The following is an 8623-nucleotide window of genomic DNA, read 5'->3' as shown; positions in this document are numbered from 1 at the left end:
TGAGTTAAATGATATATGTAATTATGTCTACAAATTCATTTCAACTTTTTTGTTTTTTATCGAGACAGGGTTTCTCTGTGTAACAGCCCTGCCAGTCCTGGAACTGTCTTTGTAGACCAGGCTGGCCTCGAACTCACAGGGATCCGCCTGCCTCTGCCTCCCGAGTGCTGGGATTAAAGGCGTGCGCCACCACCGCCTTGCTTCATTTCAACTTTTCAGTTTAGTTTTAGACAAACTCGTGGCTCATGTTCTATTTCTATTGTCCTGAGTGGCCATGGAGTACTCCAAAAGAGAAGATGAAGCGTCAGGATATTTAGCTATTCTGTGACAAGAAGATGATTTCCAAATAAAAGCATAAGCAATTAAGATAGGTACAGAAATCTTTTTTTTAAAGATTTATTTATTTATTATGTATACACCATTCCTTCTATGTATGCTTGCCAGAAGAGGGTGCCAGATCTCATTATAGATGGCTGTGAGCCACCATGTGGTTGCTGGGAATTGAACTCAGGACCTCTGGAAGAGCAGTCAGTGCTCTTAACCTCTGAGCCATCTCTCCAGCCCAGGTACAGAAATCTTAAGACCTTGCAAATGAGTTTGAAGATAGCTGAGTGGGGGAAACATGCTCACAGAACTGCTTCTCTAAGTTTCTTTAGTGCTAGAGTACCCGGTGTACCATTGTCCACCTGCCAAGCTCCCTAGGAGTGTGTGAAAAGACAAGAGAAAGAAGACAGATTTCCTTTAGAACCATACTTTATAATAAGCAGCAGGGACTATAGAAAAGTTAATTGATGGTGTCACTCTGAGTATCACATTAGTATCCTCCATACTTCAAAGACTTTTCTATTTAGTTGTGAGATGTCATTCCTGGGAGAATAATCAGCAGACTAGTATTCTAAAAATACACAAGCTATTACGTGAATAATTATTCATCAGAACAGGAGAGATATGTATCCTCACATTTACGTTGTCTGTGCTTACGTCAGAGGAGCCCACCTGCAGGAGATAATTGATAGCAGCTTCCCAGAGTGCTCACACAGTTGGTTTTGATGAAACTGATCGACATCTGGCATTTTTGCAATGTTAGAAAGGGTTATAGTTTGCAGCAGTGAAAGAAGTGATTTTTTTGTTTGTTTTTAGTGTTTCTTGCCTTTATTCTACCTTTAAAAATTTTCCCTTTTATTGAAAATAGATTCTTTTCTCATACAATATATCCTGATTACAATTTCTTCTCATTTGCTCCTTCCTCCTTCCAGATCCTCTCTAACTCCCGTTTCCACCTCCCCACCGCCCCCATCAGCGCCCTTTCTGTCTTAGAACAGGCTTCTAAAAGATAACAACCAAGCATGACAAAATAAAATATGATAAATACGGAAGAAGAGCCTGGACAAGGCAACCCAACAGAAGGAAAGGAGTCCCAAGAGTAGTCACAAGACTCAGAGCCACACTCAGCAGTGCATAAAAATGCTAAGCTGAAAGCTATAATGTATAAAGAGAGGACCTGGTATAAACCCATATAGTTTCTGTTCTTGATGCTTTCTTCAGTCTGTGAGTTCATATGAGACTTCTTAGCTGATTCAGAGTACTTTGTTCTCCGGGTGTCCCCCTCCCCTCTGACTCTTTTTTAAGCATTTAAGAATGTGTTATTTTTAAATTGATTTTATTTAGCTATACATTTTTCTCTGCTCCCCTACCTTCTCTCCTCCAGTACCCATGTCTGGTAGGTCACACACTGACCTTAACTCCGGCTCCAGGGGATCTGATGCCTCTGGCATCTGCCCAAACCTGTACTCACATGCATACTCTTTTCTTTTCTTCCTTTATGGAGGGGGGATTGTTAAATTCAACTTTCCAAGCCCAGTTCTCTGCAGTAGGCCTGTGATTCCAGCTCCTGAGAAGGCTGAGGCCGGAAATTCAAAGGCTGCCTGAACTGTAAAGTCACTTAGGCCAGCCTGGACAGTTTAGACTTTGTCTCAAAATGAAAACTAAAAAGAGCTAGTGGTATAGCACAGTGGTAAAGCGCTTGCCTAAGGTGTGAAGACTCAAGTTCAGTCCCGAGAACTAAAGAAAGAAGTTCTCCTTTTATCTCCTGTGTCCCCCTTCTGCCTGCCGAACCCAATATCCCGCAGCTGCTCTCTTTTCTGCGAAAGACAAATTCATCTTCCTAGCTTCTTGGTCACAGATATCATTGTCATCTCTTTGTTTGTTTGAGACAGGATCTCTTTGCATAACCCTGGTTGTCTTAGAACTCACTATGTAGACCAGGTGGGCCTCGAACTCACAGGGATCTGCCTGCTGCCACTTCTTTAGTTCTGGGATTAAAGGCGTGTGCCACTGTGCCCAGCTTCACCCTTGTGTCTTTCTCCTCTCATATCCAAGTTATGGTAACCCAGTCACTCTCATCCCCAGCATCGCTTTCGAATGGGTGGTCCCTGAAGTGACCTGGGTCCTCCCCCTGCCTTTAGCCTCCCTACCTCCCATCAATTGAAAGCACAGTAATTGCCAGAGTAATTCTGGAAAAATGATTCAGGGGGTTAGTCACAATTTAGCCCTTACAAGTAAAAATGATGGGGCATTTGGATTTATTTTTAAAGACCAGAGCAAATACATTGGTATAGGGGTGAAAGAAGATGAACTAAGGTGAAATTCTCTCCATTTTTGTTCCTTTTTTCATCACTCTCTCTCCCTTTTTTTTCTCATTCCCACACCGTCATTTTCTATTTATCTCCTCTCCTTTTATGTGCTTTCTTCTCCATTTCTCTTTACTTCTAAGTTCTCAGCTTTCCTTTCTTTTCTTTTAACCCTTTCTTCTTCTTCTTCTTCTTCTTCTTCTTCTTCTTCTTCTTCTTCTTCTTCTTCTTATTCTTCTTCTTCTTCTTCTTCTTCTTCTCCTCCTCCTTCTCCTCCTCCTCCTCCTCCTCCTCCTCCTTCTCCTCATTCCTCCCCCTCCTCTTTCCTCCTCCTCCTCCTCCTCCTCCTTTGTTTCTCTGCTTCCCTTCTTTTCACAAAGGTCAACCATGTTTCCAAACTGGATTTAGCATATTCAAGGGTGAGTGGGAAGTCTAACAGTTGCCATTTTCTCTAGCACAGAACATCTAACACTTGGTTGATACTTTTTGGTTTTGGCTTAAAGAAAAAAATTCCCTCCCTCCTCTACCTCTTTCCCCCCTCCTTCCTTTCTCTTTCCTTCCCCCCATTCTTCTGCCTTCCTGTATTTCCCTCTTTCCCTCTCTTTCTCAGTCTCTCTTTGAGACAGGGTATTACTCTATTCCATGTTGGCCTTAAACTCACAATTATCCTCCTGCATTTGCATTTAGTAAACCATAATGATCTAAGTACCTCAAAAATGCCATGAGGAAGGTCATTGTTCAGAGCCTTTGTATACATGATCTCACAGCTGCTGTGGCCACATGTACAAGGCCTGCACAAGATCAAGCCAGACAAAATCCTAGCTTGGTTGGGGAGGGCCTCATAAGATCTCACTCCTGTCTGAGAAGTTATTGGCAACTGAGAGTTTTTATCATATGTTGTGATGTTCTTCAATCAAGAATAAAGGTGTTAGAGGCACAGGATCAATTAGACTGACAGAATGAAAGCAAGCTGATATTAGGTAAGAAAATGACACCTGAATGTCTGTTTTTGAGAAGAGACTAATTTTGGGGGGGTGAGTGGGCCTAGACAGTGTTTCTCTGTAGCTTTGGAGCCTGTCCTGGAACTAGTTCTTGTAGACTAGGCTGGCCTTGAGCTCACAGAGATCCATCTGCCTCTGCCTCCCCAATGCTAGGATTAAAGGCGTGCACCACCACCATCCAGCAAGAGATCAGTTATTAAAAAGGCTGTCCTATATAGGTAGTGTAGCTAGAAGGGGAGACTGTTTCTTCAGGGATTCAATTCCTGGTAGGTTGTTCCTGTTTCAGTGGATGTTATATACCCATACACACACTGGTAGCACTAAGTGGACTCGGTGGATTAAAAAAAAGAGAACATGAAGTTGGTGAGGAGTGGGGGGTAGGATATGGGAGGAGCTGGAGTGGAGGAAGTGGGGGGGTCAATTTCATCAATGTATGATATACGTGCATATGAAATTCTTTTCTGTTGTTGGCTTTCTGTTGGTGAACTCAATTCTTTGATCACATTGTTTAAAATTTTTATCTATTTATTCAATGTGTTTTTCACATAACTCTTGATCCCATTCATTCTCCATCTCTTTGCATCTGCCCTCTGTCTCTGCTCACACCCCCCCCCAAGAAAAAATTCAAGAGAAAAAAAGGAAGAAAATAAAATGAGTAAAATAAAAAAAGGGGGGAAGGAATTAAACAACAACCCAACAAGTCACGCCGTATACCTCCTTGTCCATACATCTCTACTTGCAAGTGTCCATTGCAAAGAGTCACCGGTCTGGTTTGAGGCCCCTGGTCTCCACTACACGTTTGATGCTGGGTTCCCACTAGGACATCTGCTGCCACCCTGTGTTGTGGAGATCCTGCAGCTTTGGGTCTGTGAGTCAGGTTCCTCCACATGCTCCAGCAGATCATAGATGGGGTGAATGTTGTGCCAGGCCAAGTCATACAGGCCCGGGAAGCTGTAGGGTCGATCTGCCAGATGGAAAGTGGGGACAGCTCTCCCATGGTCACGATTTTGGAGTTGGTTCACCTACACCTGTGCTGAGCGTTGACTCTATTGTTTTGTCCTGGCGAGGGCCAGAGCCTGCTCTCCTGAATTGTTGCAGCTGGTGAGCATAAGAAATTCTTGAACAGTGAATTTTTTTTTAAAAGAAATTCAAGCTGGGTGGTGGTGGTTCACGCCTTTAATCCCAGCACTCAGGAGGCAGAGGCTAGCAGATGTTTGCAATTTCGAGGCCATCCTGGTCTACAGAGCTAGTTCCAGGACAGCTAGGGGTGTTACACAGAGAAACTCTGTCTGGAAAAAAAAAGAAATTTATTGTCTTAGTAAAAACCAAATAAAAATGTTAACAAATATTGATAATTATCAAAGCTGGATATATATATATACATATATACATACATATATATATACATACATACATACATACATATATATATATATATATATATATATATATATATATTTACTGCTTTCATTCTTCATGTTTGGTGTTAAAAGTGTCCACAATGCCTGTTAAGTTTTCTATTGAGCTGGGCAGTGGTGGCGCACACCTTTAATCCCAGCACTCGGGTGGCAGAGGCAGGCAGATCTCTGTGAGTTTGAGGCCAGCCTGGTCTACAAGAGCTAGTTCCAGGACAGACTCCAAAGCCACAGAGAAACCCTGTCTCGAAAAAACCAAAAAAAAAAAGTTTTCTATTGAAAGAGTAAGAGAAGGTGTAGGATTGGGTGGGTGGGAAGGATCTGGGAGGAGGTGGGCGAGGGGAGACAGTCGTCAGTATATCATATGAAAAAAATCACTTTCCATTAAAAACATGTCCACAATGAAAATGTTTTTAAACGTGTAAGTCATTCCTCAGCTCATGCTGTTGAGATGGGTGGGTAGAGTCCTTTCTGCTCTCTGTCTGTTTAACACGTGTCCTGAGCATTTGCTATAAGGAGACCAACAAAACAACCTTTGTGCCCTGTCTCTGTGGAGTTTCTATCTTTAAATCTCTGCTAAAGTTCCCACTTTCTCAGAAATGCCTTCCTTTGACACTTGTTATTTTTAATGGAAATGAAATTCACACTCCCCATGGCTATCTTTATATGTGTAGGGTGCTCACAGTGTCACGTAAACACGACCTCTACACCACCATTTTCTGAAGAGGTCACTCCTTCAGTGGTGTTCCAGATTGTGCGCTCCAGGCTCCTTGCCCTTGTCTTGCTATGTGCTTTTTTTTTTTTTTTAAATAGACTATCTTCTATTTTATTAGTTTCCTAAGTCTACAAGAGCCAGATACCCAAAGCTAGGTGGCTTAGAGTTCTGGAGGCTGGACTCATGAGATCGAGGTGGTAGTTGGGTTGGTTCTTTGTGCAGGTTGTGGGAGACAATCTGCTCACAACTTCTCTAGAAGTTCCTGACTGTTGCTTGGTGTCGTCTTTTTCCTCTTCCTCCTCCTCTTCCTCCTCCTCTTCCTCCTCCTCTTCCTCTTCCTCCTCCTCCTTCTCTTCCTCCTCCTCTACCTTTTTCCTTTGCAGTGCTGGTGATTGAACCCAGGGTCTCGTGCATACTAAGTAAGAAGTGCTCTACCACTGAGCCCCAGCTGCAGCCCTGTTAGTCATTTGTGGTGATCCTTAACTTACGGGCACATCACTGTGATCTCAGCCCTTGTCCTCACGTGCAGGCCTCCTGGGTGGATATGCTCCCCAGTCACAAAGCCTAAGCCATATTGGACCACAGCGTAGTCACACTCCATTTGATCTCACTGTCTCCTGCAGTGAAATTACTTCCTGATAAAGTCACTGTTGTAGGTACTGGGGTGAGGGAGGTTCAGATTTCAGTAAATGAATTCATGGGAAGGATATGGTTCATGTATAGCTCAATATACTTCTTATTTTCTGTATCATGTTTATCGTCTATTTCTCTTCAATTGGATACCAGTTGCAATGATGGCCTATCCTTTCCCCCTAGTCACGTAATGGCCGAACAACTAAGAATTGGAATATAACCTCCTTGAAGAAATGGCTACATCTGTTTGGGACTCTCCTGAATCATTATCAACTGTAACAGAATCTCATACACAGCCGGAACTTAGTACGTAATTGGTAGATGGATTATTGGCATTTGGAGTCAGAAGGGCCACACTCTATGATGAGCAGTGAATGTTATAACCAATTATGCAGACAAGGCAAGATGTTTTTATGTATAGAAATCAAAGGCGGAAGTACCCTAAACGTTTGCTCGTGATACCTAGTTACAACCTCAAGGGCGTAACATTCCAGAAAAACTAGAATTACTATCTTAACTCTTAAGCTTTCCGAGGCAAAACCTTCTACATTTGCACACATGGAACCACTCTGCTGTTCTGTGGCAAATTTACATACGTTACATATCGATCAGCCAAACACTTTCTGTGCTACAAAATTATTTTTTAGGACAGCTTAGTTCATTTGATAGATACTCTACACTAGAAGACAAAGACTTCAGTTAACCCACAAGGACAGTCTCAGAAAAAGAAACTGATGAGAGGAAGGGGGGGTGGGGGAAAACAGATTGCCAGATGAAAAGTATTGTGTGATCATGTGGGAAATATAGTCAAGTTCAACAGCTATTAAAATGCTCTAGAGGCGTGCCAGTGGGGTCAGGAGACAGCAGGTGGCGCTATTCCATCTTGACTTAGGAGCAGCAACCTACCTTGGAAATGAAAAAAAAAGATGTACTTCTTAGCATTGTAACTGGGACAAACGATATAGATTTTAGAATTCTTTTTGGCATACCTTTCCCTGGGGACTGTATTTTCACAGTGTTGGGTAGGTGTGGGCCTTCTCTCCGATGACTGAGGCTTAGGAAAAGTAAAAACTATAAGAGATGAAGGGAGAAATGGGGTTGCAGTTTATTCTAAGAGTGAATGTCTACTTAATAGGCCGGCGCTTACTTCACACCACTCAAAGATTACACATTACAATGCGTTCAGTGAGTTCTACGTGCCCAGTGTATGGATACAGCATGGACAAATGTACAGGCTTCCCATGTTGTCTAATACTTATTATAGAGGGGAGGAAAGACAGGAGAAGCAAACAATTAGGAAACTGCCCATAGGGGCTGGAGAGATGGCTCAGCAGTTAAAAGAGCATATGGCTCTCTCAGAGGATTTTAGTTTGGTTCCTAGTACCCACATGGGGCAGCTCACAACTGTCTGACTCTAAGGCTGGGGGACCCAATGTGTTCTTCTGGCATCCACGGCACAGCGCTAAATGTGCACAAACTGACACACACACACACACACACACACACACACACACACACAAACAAACAAACACATGCACACGCACACGCACGCTTGCATGCACACTCCCACATCCAATTTAAAGCAAAAGTTTTAAAAATCCTTTTTTTTTTTTTTGGTTTTTCAAGACAGGGTTTCTCTGTAACTTTGGAGCCTGTCCTGGAACTAGCTCTTGTAGACCAGGCTGGTCTCGAACTCACAGAGATCCGCCTGCCTCTGCCTCCCGAGTGCTGGGATTAAAGGTGTGCGCCACCACCGCCCGGCTTAAAAATCCTTTAAAAGAAAGAGAAAGAGAGGGAAAAAATGGAAGATGGTGACACCATGAAAAAAAAAATGGCAAGGACCAAGATAAAGGACCTGAAGAGTGCCAGGTGGTAGTGAAAATAATGGCTTCTAGACTTTTATTTTGATATTAGAGCTGAAATATTCTTTGGTCTGCTGTATTGGATGTTAAGCGTGAGAATAAGATATATACAAAAAGAAAGGGCTTCAAAAACTCCCAGCGAACTAACCGGAATGATAGGAGCACTGTGGAAAGAGCGGGCTTTGAAGCTTAAGTTGATAGTGGCAAGTTGACCATGCTGATTTTAAAACACCTCCCACTGAAGTGAGATGGGCAGATTTTGAGAAACAAGGTTCAAGAAGGCAGGTCTGGTCACCTGTCGGGTATACTGGCTCTGAGATGTCTGGTAGCCTTCAGGTTGGCAAGAAAGAGCTTCTGAAGAAGTTTG

This window comes from Arvicola amphibius, chromosome 14 (genome assembly GCF_903992535.2).
Source record: "Arvicola amphibius chromosome 14, mArvAmp1.2, whole genome shotgun sequence".
NCBI classification, from domain to species: domain Eukaryota; kingdom Metazoa; phylum Chordata; class Mammalia; order Rodentia; family Cricetidae; genus Arvicola; species Arvicola amphibius.
Note: the sequence above shows the minus strand (reverse complement) of the source record.